This window comes from Sparus aurata, chromosome 17 (genome assembly GCF_900880675.1).
Source record: "Sparus aurata chromosome 17, fSpaAur1.1, whole genome shotgun sequence".
Taxonomy (NCBI): Eukaryota; Metazoa; Chordata; class Actinopteri; order Spariformes; family Sparidae; genus Sparus; species Sparus aurata.
Window position 1 is genome coordinate 12,428,369 of NC_044203.1, and position 14,929 is coordinate 12,443,297.

The 14,929-nt window shown below is 43.5% G+C and overlaps 1 protein-coding gene across 1 annotated transcript in view; it reads left to right on the top strand.

Annotated features, from left to right (window-relative positions):
* Positions 1-14,929, top strand: part of LOC115567011 (zinc finger protein 516-like) — a 79,425-nt gene that overhangs the window by 7,707 nt on the left and 56,789 nt on the right. Inside the window, exon 3 of the mRNA XM_030393129.1 lies at positions 184-308. The gene's annotated coding sequence lies outside the window, so the exon portion shown is untranslated. The remainder of the gene's footprint in view (positions 1-183; positions 309-14,929) is intronic.

Below are 14,929 nucleotides of genomic sequence, written 5' to 3' on the forward strand. Positions count from 1 at the left end.
ATCAGACTGTAAAAGCCAGGGCGCTGAGCTAATGCGTGTGCACTGAGGATGACACATACGGATAATCAGCTTCCTACCACATGAAGCCATGGCCCCACGACAGCTCAGATCAATTAGACACCATTAAAGGCTGGTCCCAGAACAGCCACCGAGACTTCCTAATGTCTCCTTTTCCCTCTGCAGGGTGCTGGCAAAATCCATCTTCTCCCTCGCCCCAAACCTAATTACAGGTGGAGATGCGCTGTGTGAGATGAAAAGCTTGGAGACGCTTTGATGGATGGTGGGCTCCTGCAAAAAAGAGCAAACAGGTAATTAACATGACAATAGGGATGAGGCAGGGGTCTCATACAGAGACACAAGGGTGGCGGTGGTGGGTGGGTGCCTTGCAGAGGTGTGCATATGGGTATTATGTGTGCGCGCTTTTGTGGTACAAAGATACCAAAGTGGATAAAATAAAGGGCGGTGCGGACGAGAGCTGGCAACTTCAATGCCTTGTGAAATCCTTTCACTGTGCGAGCTGTGCTGAAGTGGAGTAGATAACAGTCCTGCGGGGAGTGACCAGACGCTTAATGGAGGTGTTGAAATCTTGTGCGAGGATAAATAATTGATCCTTTGACAAAGTATACCTCATTAAATTTTCATTGCGGCATATTTATGGGCGGATTGTGAAGATCTGATGGCCGCATCGGTTTAAATAGTCAGGTGTGATAGCGTGAGAGGTGCCGCCCCTCTTCAAACAGTTTATAGATCCGACCAGACGATCTCAGTCCCTCGTTTCCCTGTCAGCCTGCAAGCTGCATGTCGAGGAGAATTTGACTCGTTTTACACACAAACCATTAGCATCGCGCGTTTGAAAGTCTCATTAAGACAGAGATTATACTAAAAAGAGGTGAAGTGTCAGCAGCGGCAGTATTTTATGGCTCATGAGAGTAACCGTCACATCTCATGTGCTTGGGGAGTTCATGCAGCAGTGAATGGCTGTATAGCATGATTCCTCCATGGGCTGTGTGTTAGTCCTTTGTCAGGGGTTTCTGTGTGAGGATGGCAACAATCGCTTGGCAGCCAGTTTGTTAGGTAACCGATAATTGTGTTATTATTTCAAGCGGTTGTAAATCCCTTAAAATGTAACAAACTACAAGAGCCATGATTAACTTGCATGGTCATAAACAGATGACCCAACACAGAGATATTAAAAGGGTTTGGCAAACCCATAGTAAAGGTTGCTATGTCAAGAATGTCAAGTATTTACAGCAGCAGGCTGGACGCTAAATGATACACTGTAAAGAATTTGGGACTGTTTCAACTCTTAAAATGGAAGTGAAACTGCTTGAAAATGTAGGTTAACTTGTTGAACCGTTAAGAATTAGTTTAGTTTAATTCAGAGAGAATAGTAACTCTTCTGTGAAACAACAAACAACTATCAACTCAAACTGAGAAAGCACATTCAATAACCTCAAGATATTAAGTCAGATCAACCGCTGTTTTGTCACACATGTAAACAAACGTGATTTCCTCGAACCTTCTCACAGTTTGAAGAGTCGGTTCTTCATTTCACACAAAGAACAGCTGCAGCTGCTCCTGTGGAGCTCCTTTGTTCAAGCACTGGCACAAAGACATTATGTGAAACTGCTGCCAGTAAATTACAATACGCTGTAAAAAGTCAACTGGAATCAGCTGGTCTTTTCTCATTAACTTAATGTAAATATACGAGTTGTGTTTATTTTAAGTTTATCAAAAATACAGTTTATAATTTTTGTTTTCAGATCATGATCAGCATGTTAGCAGACTTCCCAGCATGCATGTTTGACAGATTAAACTCTCCTGAGACCCTGCTTTTTCATAGGTTGAGGAAAGTGAAAGAAACTGTGCGTCTTTAATGCATTTTGAGATAAGTCATGGTTGTTTTTACAATAATGAAAAACATTGCTGACAATAATTAGGTTTCAATGACAAGAAAAGTGTATTGTTTTTAATCTTTACAAAGTGATCTAAATTTTCTCCTCAAATGCAGTCCGTTTGACGCAGACAGTACTTTCAAACTCTTTATGTTTAAAAAAATATTTTGTGTTTACAGTCTCATAACCTTCATCAAACTTCATATTTTGATGAAGACAAACAAGGCAAGTTTCAATCATGTTTTCTTCAAACTGAAAACAAAAAGGGTAATTAATAAATCAACAACAATGTAAGTTTTAAAACAAGTAAAACTTGTATATTTAAAAGATGAACAGATTCCACTGAAGTCCTGCATGATTTTTACAGTGTAACTTCCTGAGAGAGCAGCAACTTTAAATACCGCTGACAATAAGCTGTAGGCAGACATTAAAGACCTTAAAAGAACTTAAGTTCATTTCTCAGTAACAATGAAACACATAACAGAGATGAAAGAGCATCTATGACTAAAACCTTAAAGGGTAAATCGGCTTTTTTTAAGAGTTTGTCTCTCTGGTTGACTCGCCCAGCATGCTGTCTCTGAAGCTGGGAACCAAAATCCAGCCTCGTGTCTGTAATAACTGTCTAGTCTCTAGACGGACGGTAATACATTCAGTCATTGTTGACAAGTGGCATTGTTCTGAAAGTGGTTGTTACATATTTTTAATCATATAATTACATTTATGAGTCTTGTCTACCAGCCCAGCAGTAAAACTGTTGAACCTTTTGAAAAAAGCCACAGTCAATGCAAGTCATGTACCATGAGCACCAGTGGTGGAGGAAGTACCCAGACCCTTCACTGAACTACACAGCCTCAGAATTACAAACTAAGGATGACTTTTACTTTTAAGTGTTTTACGAGTGTTTTTATATAAATTGGAGAGGTCTTGAAATGACATAAGGATGAGGGGGGCATAATATCACCAACTGATATGATATGTCAGTCGGGCTAAACAAATAGATTTATTAGGGCCGAAAAGTACAATATTTCCCTCTAAAATGTGGAGGAGAAGAAGTATAAAGTCTCATAACTACTTCAAAATTGCATTTACTTGAAAAGTTTCTTTCCACCACTGAGTTAGGAGGTAAAAAAAAAAAGTTACCCTAACAGCTTAGGTTTGTTTTGATTCTGCTGTTACTAATGTTGTCAATGTTCAATGGGAACATTTCCATCTCTTGATACTGGATCATCGTGCCGAGTGGTGCGGCTATGAAGAACACACTTTTCACTGTGGACTGAGACATTTGTTCGCCTCGGGAGAGATTGCAGCGAGAGGTAATCTACTTAATGTCGGTTACATTCTTTTTTTTTATTAGTGACCCCTCTGTTCTTCCCGACGGTGCCCCTCCCTTTCCTGTCCCCACATGTTTGAGGGGACAGGAAAGGAAAAAATGAGATGAAATACAATATTTTTCATCCGCAGCACAAATTGTCAAAAATGCCATTGTGAGGATGTTTAATTCCTCGCTGTTGCCCATCAGCTTAGACTATATTCAGACCCAAACACACAAGGAAAGCGCTGTAACCCCTCTGCTTGATGGCCCATCACATGATTGAAATACTGAGTAATTCCTAGTATACGGCAGAAATGCTCCTGTGGGATTAGTGTTGTGGACAAGACTCCTTTGTTTTGGATTTCAGTCGAAACATTCTCTGCGCTCTCAAACCGTTTCGCAAGTGCAAAAAAAAAAAAAAAAAAAAAAAAACTCCTTTCAGAGCGGCTTCGAGAAAAAACAATAAACGCAGTCGGCCACATCGCGCTGACCTGCCGCCGTTGCTTTAAACCGAAGTGAAACAAAGATAACACTAATGCACACTGCATATCACCATCAGTGTTTCTGCTCCCAACTGATAGCAATTAGGCGACAATGAGCATGCGCCTAACGCCCAAGCTATATGTGCAGTCAGTAACAATACAGTTGTGTAACGGAGAAGCGGGTGTGAATGAGGGACTCTCTCAAGAGAGGGGGGGGGGGGACGCTCTGAAACTTTCCAATGCACATTTGTCATGCTTTTTAAGTGATTTACAAATGAGAGGCATGCAGGCTTTGTGAGGGAGAGAGAGAGAGAGAGGGGTGCTTTGTGTGTCCCTGCCTACCCACAGCATATAGATGGAGTTTGAAATTGTGTTTGTGCGTCATCGGCGGTCATTAAAACCAGGAGATACGCCAGAGCCGGTTGTATGGCGAAGGAAAACAGGGAGATGATGGTGACGATTAATGCCTTCCTGAGTCCCTTTTGTGATTTATCATTCGTGCCGGAAAGGAAGTAAAAACAGAATGAAGGATGAAGTCCTGTAAAGGTTCCGCTGGTTGATCTTCAGCTAAATGTGTGAATATTCCAGCGGAGTGAAATAAAAGTGGAATAAGTGCATATAATTATGCATTTACGTTCACTTTCCTGACACTCCTTTGACACCAAAACTTCGCTCGTTCCCATGCGCGGAGACACACACACACACACACACACACACCCATTCTCTTTCACTCTCTTTCGCCACCACCACTACCACTACTACCACCATCACCACCACACAATACTAATACACAACTTGTCAAGTAAACAGTCAGTGACAATGTCTTGCCGACTTTTTTTTTCTCTTTCTGTCTTTTTATCCCTACCGACCACTCTCGACTCATTTATTATGAGTTTGTTCTCGGCATGCAGGGGCGGCTCGTTTTAGCCAGGCAGCCCTTGAACAAAGATGAGAGGGAAGAGGAAAAAAGACAGAGGAAGAGGGAGGAGGGACAATCTAAAAAAGCCACCCATCCCCCCGCTCACTTAAAAAAAAAAAAAAAAATGCATGCCTTGCCATGATTTCCTCCCTCACCTTCCTATACGAGGCCTGTGTTTTACAACTTTAACTTTCCTATTCAAATCTTCTTAACGAATCAAAACACTCAAATGGAGTTCAATTGACGTGACTTTATTGACTCTAGCGTTGGTTTAAGGAGATTTGTCGGCGAGCTTCCTGCTCTATTCAACAGGTTTCTGTGTGTGTAAACAGGTAGACTTTGATAAATACTGTTTTGGTGTGATGCCGTGCGAACGTGCGCTCCGTACGCGCTCACTGCTTTTGGAATGAGGTCACAAACGAACACTTTTCAACGTCAGCTGTTTTGAACATGGCTTCTGTGTCGGACCTATTGTTGCTGACTGGGGCTGTGTGTGTGCTTGTGTGTGTGTGCTTGTGTGTGTGGACGAAGGGAAGGGATTGGGGGGTAGGGTGGAAATCGCGGAGCCGCACCACCACCGTCAAACACTCACACACACGCACCCATCACTTCAGTAAAGTAAAACACAGATAGAGCTAATTACAAAGTGGGTTTGAGCACTCGGGGCAATACAAACAACAGCTGTCTGTGGCATAAGTAGGAAAGTCAAACACACTGTTGCGTACACAGGCACACACACACCAACGCACGCACCTCGGATATAATTAGCAAGATCAAGATAAGTGGAGTGCAACTCAAGACGTCTGCGTGTGTTTTGTGCAAAACAACTATTTGTCAGGTTTCACAGTTGAACTTTGGGGCAATTGTCCACGTGACAGGCACGTTGTCGCTTCTCACAACATGTTTATTTGTATAGTAGTTCACAATGCTCAGCTCCTCACACCCGAGGATGCTGAACACCGGAGTGTGGAAACAGTAAGGCAGCGCGGCCATGCGTGCAGGTGTCCAACCAGCAGCTAACCCTCAGCCACGGAGGAGCTGATGACTGAAATCACCTGCTGCAGTCTTGAATGACAGCCTCTAAACGCTCGGCCCCGCGTCACACATGAAACAGGCTTTTACTTGGTTTGCTCCCTTGTTAGTGGCGAGTGGGATGAATGAGGATATTCCTTTTAAGGTAACCCCTCGGAGGACAAACAATGCCTGTGTCTCAGTCAAAAAAGCTGCACTTGAACACACACCGCGAGCACTACAGCAGAAAAAACAACTATCTTGTGCGTTCCATGTGTGCATGGGAGGAGATATCTCTCTGTAACACAAGGCGGTGGCAATCTTTATTCACAAAGGGAAACAGGAAGATATACAAACCATGATAACCAAGTGTTTTCACACCCCTTTTTTCTAATATAGCCACAAGCTGCAAAAGGCACTGGCAAAGAGGTGGAGGTGAAATTAAGGAGGAGCCTCGCTACATGGGTGAAATCATGAATAGTAAAGAGACAAGTGTCTTTTTCTGTTTTGAATGAGTGAGTGATTTCTCTCACTGACAGGCTCTGCCTGTGATTCAGTGTGCTCAGTCAACCTAAAAGCCACGGAACAAGGGCTGACTAGCAGCAACAGTGGGGGAAATTTGTGCCACAGATACTTATCAACCTGGTGAGTCAGGACCCAGTTTGGTAGCAGGGGATTTGACTGATAATGAAAAATCTCTGTCTTTTCTTTTTATATTCCGTTCAGTCTTTGATGTCATTCACTGACTTTGAACCAGAATGTGCAATGATTACCAGCAGACAGTTGATCTTAAAGCTGCTGTAAACATTGTTGTCATTTTAGCTGACTTCCTGTCCGTTTTGCAGTTAACAATCCCCCTCCCTCCTACTCTCTGCCTGCTCACGGGCAGGCAGGACCTCCTCTTTATGGAGCTCTCTGTCCTGATTGGATAAAGAGGGCAGGGACGCCAGAAAATGTATTTTCTCTTTTGCCGCATGAGTGGGTGACAGTGATTACAGTTGGAATCTAGAGATATTTAACACTTCACTAAATTTAAGCAGCTTTAAGAGCTTTAAGGATATAACACAATTGCGATCACTTCACACATTTTTAAAAATCAGCGTTTTACACACAAAGATCAGTTTACTCGTAACAGTTACTTAACTAGCGCTAGTCAATTTGTGCCAAGCCTGAATAACCCTGATGATGTCACAGTGATGTAATCAAGGTTATCTCAGTTTGTGCCTATACACTAGAGTTTTACACAAGAAAGACAGTGATTCAAACAAGGTGTGTGGTTTCAATGACACCAGTGTTTACTCCTCAGCTCCTTTGATGACCTCTTTAAATCAGTTAGTCTGCCCAGTGTGACTGCTGTCAGTTTCAACAGTACTGATAGCAGTATCATCAGTCGTACTTACAAGTTGTAGTGGCAATATCAATTTCAACTTTGCAGTGCTGACTGGGAGGGAGCGTGTGTGGGGGTGGGTATGATGGTGAGAGAGCGAGAGTGTTTGAGACGAGGGTTCGGTGAGTGGGTGTGTAAGCAGGTTTTAGATATAGTACTATTTCAGATTTTGTAAGTGTCTGCAAAGCAGTTAATGCGGGGCCTGAACTCTATAGCTCCTCCAGCTCTAATCATGTTTCATGGGCTCTCAATAGTGCCGCGCGTTAAACCGGAAAGTGGTGACACTGGGAGTCACCTAAATTTACTCATGTCAGTGTGTTTGCTCAAAAGCCTTTTTTTCAGGTGCTTTTGAAATGTCAACAAAAAAATACATCCTGCCCTTAATGGGACACATGCTCTTCTTCACTCGACCCTACTGTATCTTTATTTAATGCACAGTATGTTAACCAGAAAAGCAGATGCTGCAGTAGTTTCACATATTCAAAACTTAGAACTCATCACATTGTTTAATGCAGCCATAAAATGTTACAGAGCCTCAATTGTAATTTAAACGCTAAATAGTTGTTAAAGAGGTAAATAGAGTATATAAGAGTAAAGTAATTTTGTCTTTTGTGTCTTGGGGTTAAACAAAGCTTACTTTAAGGCTTTGGCTGGATTTATTCAATCAAACAATGAAATCCACTTGTGACAACAGAAAGGAACTACTCTTAAAAGGAGACTTATTAAGCTCATTTACAGGTTCATTATTGTATAATAGGTTACCACGACAGTAGTTTTACATCCTCTAATGCTTAAAACAACACGTCAGTTTTCTCATACTCTCCAGTGGTGCAGCACTGTATTCCCCCTCCGCCTGTCTGTTCTAGTTCCTGTCTCTTTAAGGCCAGCCCTTCCGAAAAACCTAGTCTGCTGTGACTAGTTAGCTCTAAAATGCCTGAGCCAACACAGCTAACAACAACAGAGCATTTGCGCTAATTTTATTCTTATGTGACAAACTAGAATCAAATTATGCAAATGATTGACACTGATGTAGTGTGATGTCACAAAGTCACGGAATCAAAGGCGGGGCCACTGACAAGGCGTTTCTGGAGAGGAGGTTCAGTTAGTGTGGACTTTGAGCTTTTGAACTTTCAAGGCTTTTTACATGCGCAAGGAAGTATATAAAACACTTAAGGAAAGGGAAAAAAAAGCATAAAAGGTCTCCTTTAAAAAAAAAAAAAAAGTGTAAAATTTCACAACAACTTCAAAATATGTTTTTTGGTGAACTGAATACAGAGACTTGCACACATAATGGGTCACCTGAAAAAAAATGAAAAAAACAACAACTGCTCTCAGTAACACTTCCTTCTCTGTCATCATCTCAAACACACACACAAACACGCACTCACACATAAAGAATATCACTCATTTATTGACCGCTGTGTTGAATCAACAGATTTGCGCATGGGCCCGGTTGAACTTTTGCACTGTATTCTGAGATGATGAGGCCGGGAAGTGAAAGAATATAAAGCAAGGCAGCTACATGCAGACACACAGACGGCTTTTATGTGCACTTAACAAAAATGTGCTTATTTTTATCACTATCAAGTGTTGCACTTTGTAGCGGTTGCCCAAATAAAACAGTGCAGAACCGCAAGACTTATCTAAATACTGACTACTGAACAATACTAGTGGAGGAGAAGCAATAAAAGTACATGCTTTTCACTGCCTTGTCTACTTATTAGTTATCTGCCAAACCGGCTGACCTACAGAGATTACCAACGCATGGTTAAGTTTAAGAAGAAGTCATTTATTTGTATCTTTATAATCTAAAAGGCTCTTCTGTATTCATATTACTGACCGTAGATCTCCTGTTCAAATACCCTTTTGTTTTCATGATACTAAGGAGGCACACTTGATATTTCACTCAATCAATTTGGATTATTTCTCCTCAAAACTTAGCTGAAACCCGCGAGTGAACAGAGTGTAATGCTCCGCCGCCTCGTTATGGGATCTCACCTCGACGCATTTCAACAGCAGCGCATTCGGCAGCGGCGCTCGGAGAGCTCGCTAAATTGGCGTAATAGAGCCTCATGCCAGACAATAATGTTAGTTAAGTCCTTCAGGGCAAGGAGCTGCAGAGATAGCCAAACAAAAGATAATCAATATCATATGGTGTGTCGCCCGGAGTCTAGACCAGCCTCTCCAGCCGGCGTACTCATCACATGCCTCTGAGCGGTTGTCTACCGCCAGATTCAATGTCAGACACAATGTCAAACAGGCAACACGTCCGGGGCAGCGTGTTAATTACAACATCATCACGCAGGCGAACACGGCGGTGATATGACAGCTTTCAACACCAGGTATCATTGGGGGGGTGTTTCTAGCAACTGGGCTCGATTAACAAAGAGGAGTCGTCATAACTACTCAGCTGCAGTTTAAAGGGGCACTACGTAGTTTTGGAGGAGAGATTTAAGCTCAGAATTTTGATATTCACAATATGAGCAAGGTTATGATACAAACCTCAGAAATATTTCTTCTTTTCGAAAAGTGAATACTTAGAGGAAAATAAGGTCATCAGGACACTGTCCGAAGCTAGAATGGTGGCAAATATAAGTCAATGCATGAAATTGCATTGTCCTTAAATGTTAGTTTGACACTTTGTTCATTTAGTTTGTTTATGCATGAGAAATAAGTCAGTTTTAGTTTGTTTTTTTTTAGGTTTTTTTTCTCGCTTCTGGTTCTTTCTTCCCCAAAACAACACAGTGCACCTTTAACACCTTCGTACACAACACATCAGATTGAGCATTTATTAACCTCACGTCTAATTCTAATGTTTCTTGATCCCAACACACACTACAGTATATATAAAAGAGAAACAAAAGGAAAGTAATCGCACATGCATCCTGTGTAAGCATAAAGAAATGCTGGCAGGCTCGTTTTACCTGTTACCAAAAGTGGAAGTGATACACTGAGAAGGCAGTAAAAGGTTTTTTGGTTTTTTTTAAGATAGCAGCATTGGACACCGCATATGCATGACTGCAAGGCAGCGTTGGTTACAAAGCCGATGGCTGACACAATGTAGAGCACAATGGCGGGTGGCTTCAAATTGCAGTGTGTGCCAACGTATAGAACGAGGTTGATACACAAGCAGGCCAGCAATTATACAGCATACGCAAGCTGTAAGCACCTTTTCCTGCCCCCCCCCCCCCCCCCCCCCCCCCCCCACTGTGCTTACACACACACACACACACACACACGCACACACACATATGGCCAACCCCCCCATCTCCTTTTGAACCTGAGGACAGACAGAGGCGGTGTGTGTTTGAATTAAAGGGGCTACAACAGGAGCAGGTACTTCCTCTCCCTCTGCGTGAAGCAGGGACGCTGTCACCGGTAAAACAAACCATGCGTGCGCGCGTGGCGAGGTACGACAACAGGCTCCCTGCCCGACTTCCTGTTTGCCTTTTGTAAAAAGTCAGACATGGGATCCTTGTTAGAGCACTGCAACACACTCGTAGAATGACACGAGATTAAATGATGAAATCCCATGCTGTGATATTCTCGGCGTATCCCCGGTGGCTGTTTTTGTCTTATTGCCTGCTCCCACAGCACCTTGTCTCAGAACACGCATGGCTGCCTTTGAATGAGGTGGGGAGTGTGTGTGTGTGTGTGTGTGTGTGTGTGTGTGTATTTGTGTGTGTGTGTGTGTGTGTGTGAAGCGCTTGTACTGTATGCGAGTAAAAGGAGGGGAGGAGAGGACAGTAGTTTTGCTGAGGGGAATATGTAGCTCCCTTCTGAGTGTGTGTTTGCCTGTGCGCACTCTTGGGACATTAGTTCTGGAGCAATCACACGCTGCACTTTTTTTTTTTGGCGCGTGTCATGTTTTTCATGCAGAGAATGCGCATATGCTTGCATGTGGCTGCACTTGCTTCGGCATCTGTGTGTGTTCAGGGCCGGTGTGTGTGTGTGTGTGTGTTTTTAGAGTGATAATTCTGCTGAGAGGCAGCTAGACAGTAGGGGAGGGTGAAGGAGGACGAGGAGGAGGAGGAGGTGGAGGAGGAGGAGGACCGAAGACAATGTAAGCGCTGCAGTATGATCCTGTATCCATCAGGCTGCCTCCTGCAGTCACCGCTGCTTAAAATGCACTGCCACAGACAGACACACACACACGCACGCACACACACACACACACACACACACACACACACACAAAGACACACACTCTCACTCTCCCTCGCTCTCTCTCACACACACGCACAGGAAATGGCCTCAATCACTGTAGCACACAGGCCACAGTTTCTCATTCCAGATGGGATTATGATGTTATTACTGCACGATTACACCACATAACTATATTAGCAACAGAACACAACCTGGGACTTCTCAATCAGTCACCTTCCCTTTGTACTGAGAGGACTTTTCAACAGCCCCTCCCCGCCTCACACACACACACACATACACAAGGTACACACCCAGAACTAACAACAGCAGGAGTCAGCCATTTACCTTAATCTTTATCCTCCCTGCTGCTGGCGAATTAGCTATTATAAGCATGATTTAACGATGTTTGTGCCGTGATGTATTGCCATTTTTAGTGTCTCTCTGACTTTATGTTGATCCGGTGACGCAACAAGATTTGTGTTGTGTTTGGGAGCTCTTTTTTTTTTTTTTTTTCTTCTTCTTCTTCTTCTTTTTCTTTTTCGCAGGTGGATGTTTTGCAGCCCAGCTGAGAGCAACGCCGCTAAAATAGCACGAACGATTACTCATGTGGGTGGATCCGCCCTCACTTCCCCCCTCCCCACCCTATGGAATTTGATAAGATGGAAAAGGAAAAGGTGGTCAAAAGAGGAGAGGAGGAATAGAGAGTGAGAGAGAGGAGAGAGTGAGAGAGAGAGAGATGTGAAATTTTTTAAAGAGGGAGGAGTGTAACCAGGAAATAGATGTGATCCAAAAGCTGTTTCAGATTGAGTCAACAAGATAGAGAGAAGACAGCGAGCGAGCGAGAGAGAGAGTGAGAGTGAGAGTGAGAGTGAGAGTGAGAGTGAGGGAGCAGCAGTTCTTCCTGTAAAAGAAAACCAGTACCCCTTAACACTAAAGCATACACAGTCATTCTGGAAACCTTTGTCCCTATTGAAACGTCACCTGGAGAGACAGAAAGAGACATTTCACACAACATGTGCACAAAAGCTAACACCAGGGGAAGATTTCAAAAGCACGTTCGACTCGGGCTTGAATTCTCAGAGAGGTGTGGCACCGCACTCCAAAAAAGGCCCTTATTTGCCTTATTCAAAAGAGGTAACGCGATATTCCATGAATATTTCACGTTGTACGGCAAGACGTGGGCTTCCTCCCGCTGCTCCCAGATACTGTATTTGCTCATGGGCTGGTAAGGCAAACAAATGCATGCACACACAAACACACACACCCTCCCTCCAACTCCACAGCCCTCCCCGAGGTATCTCCTTGAGGGTTCTCCTTGCACTCCTTTGCCAGCTGACAATTAGCATGCGGCCGCTAATGCACTACAAGCTAATTGCGCACAGGGGGGCTGAAGGTGTCAGTCACTGGAGAAGGCTTGTGTGCAGCCGCGTATCCAAGTAGCGAAACACCGTAGTGCCATTTTAAGACTTGGGGGGGGGGGGGAGTTTATTCAGCCAGTTGAGAGAAGTGGATCACAGCATGAGCAAAGGTGAAGTCAGTGTAAAAAAAAGGAAGAAAAAAGAGATATTACTCAAATATTAATATGGATAATGGACTACTTTATGGCTATGTTGGTGTGCTCACAACAGGGCTCCATGGTACAACTTTTTTGTTCCCATTTTCGTTGGTTGGCTGATATATTATTTAGCAGGTCAGGTAAAAACAAACACCAAAAAACAAAGCAAATCCATAAATAATTCCACAAGTTATAGCCAGTATCCAAGTCAGACATGGGAAAATATTATAGCACTGACACTGAGTTGAAACTTTTCGAGTGATTTGTTTATTTGAGTTTGTCAAGCACCTCGTACAGTTGAGGTTATTGCTTTTTCTTGTTGCGTGTACTGTGATTTCATTGAAGAAAAACATGCGTCTGCAGCTTTCCTCCTGTTTACAAGAAATTGTTTTAGGACTTAAGCTATTATTAGGCGCACAGAAATGATGTGTCGGTGCCCCTAAATGAAAAGCCTAGGCGCACCAGTGCGGCCAGTGTAAAAAGCAAGTCTGGAGCCCTGCACAGTGCAGAAACTAAAAGTCGTACAAGGGCATTTGCCTAATTTCTAGTAACAAATATCTCATTAGACATAATATAAGACATGTTACCTACAAAGTGCCATTTCCGTCAGATAAATGCCAGTTGTTTGTATACAATTTTCAGTTGTCCCATTGGTTTTTTGTCCTGATTACAAGCAAGAAACACCTTGTATTCATTGATTTTTGGTTAATGATGATTTTTAATGATGATGTGGCATTTTTTTTTTTTTGTTTTAATCTCCACTGCAAAACAAAACAGCAGTTTCATATCAGCTAATTTTCCTAATTTATTAAGTGTGGCTTAACCTGTAGGTCACCGGAACACGCACGGACACCATATACAGTAATGTGAATTGATGGTGCCTCGAACGGCGCACATCGTTATGTGGGATATCACGGGCAGCTATTATAAGAGCCGCCCCGAGGTGTGAGTTTGTGTCTGCCTCGCATGCACGAGCAGCTGCGCGTGCGATGGTGTGCAAATGCAAGCTTGCGTAGTTGTCTGCGCGCACCAATGGGTACGGTGGGAAGATTTTCAAAACCCCTTTGTTTTTTTTTTAAAGGTGAGGGTTCACCGAGGTATGTTTTAAAATGCTGAGTGGGTGACCTGCAAGCACACTGAAGGGCGTTCGACAGGGAAGCTTCTCTGGTTCAGAGAGAGGAGAAGGGAGAGAGAGAGTGGAGGGGGGGCCGGTGGAGGAGGAGGGGGGTGGTGGTGGTGGTGGGGGGGGGGGGACACCTTGGTGTGTGTTTGGCCTGACATTCCCTCTGACTTGGAAAGCAGGAATGGAGAGAGAGGAGGCTGTTTTAAAGACTGCTCTCTTATAACAGGAAGTATCTGAACAGTGACTCACACACTACAGGGAGAGAGAGAGAGAGAGAGAGAGAGAGAGAGCAGGGAGGCTTTGTTCATTGTGTTATAACCATGTATCACTTATGTGCATGCATGTGTGCTCCTCATTACATTCATGGGTGTGAGGAGATTTTTTTTTTTTTTTTTTTTTTTCCAAGCGTGAAATAACGAGCGTCAGCAGTGACAATGTGTGCGCACCCTTTGGGAGTATCAAATTTTTCGCATTTTTTCTAACCCTTTATGTGTTAGGGGAGCCATGTTGCATATATGTTAGTGTGTGTGTGTGTGTGTGTGTGTGTGTGTGTGTGTGTGTGTGTGTGTGTGTGTGTGTTGGTGTACATGTGTGTAAGGAAGTCCACTTGCATGGGTGTGGGTGTGTGTTTTTTTGTGTGTGCCAGTAGCTCACATTTCAAGAATGCATCACTGCATTTTAGTAGATGCGTGTGTGTGTGTGTTTGTGTGTGTGTGTGTGTGTGCAGGAGGGGGCTATCAGTGTCTTTTAATGTGTGTGTTTCATCTGATCATATTTCACCGGGGACACGATGACTTACTTAACAGCCCCTTACATGTTCATCTGTGTGTGCATGTATTTAGCGACACATCTTACGCTACTCATCCGCCTGTGTGTGCGCGCGTGTGTGCGTGCGCATGCTCAGCGAGCCCCCGCGGAGCTGCACTGTGCCTTCCGTTACAATTCGAGGGCTCGCGGCTGATAAGATGTCTGTGCGTCTTAACTCGCTGGTACATCAGCAGTCAGCAACATGGCTCCCTCTCACTGCACTCATGCTGAGCAAACAAGCCTGACCTCTGCACAACACCCACAGCCACACCGTGAAGTGACAGTTATTACA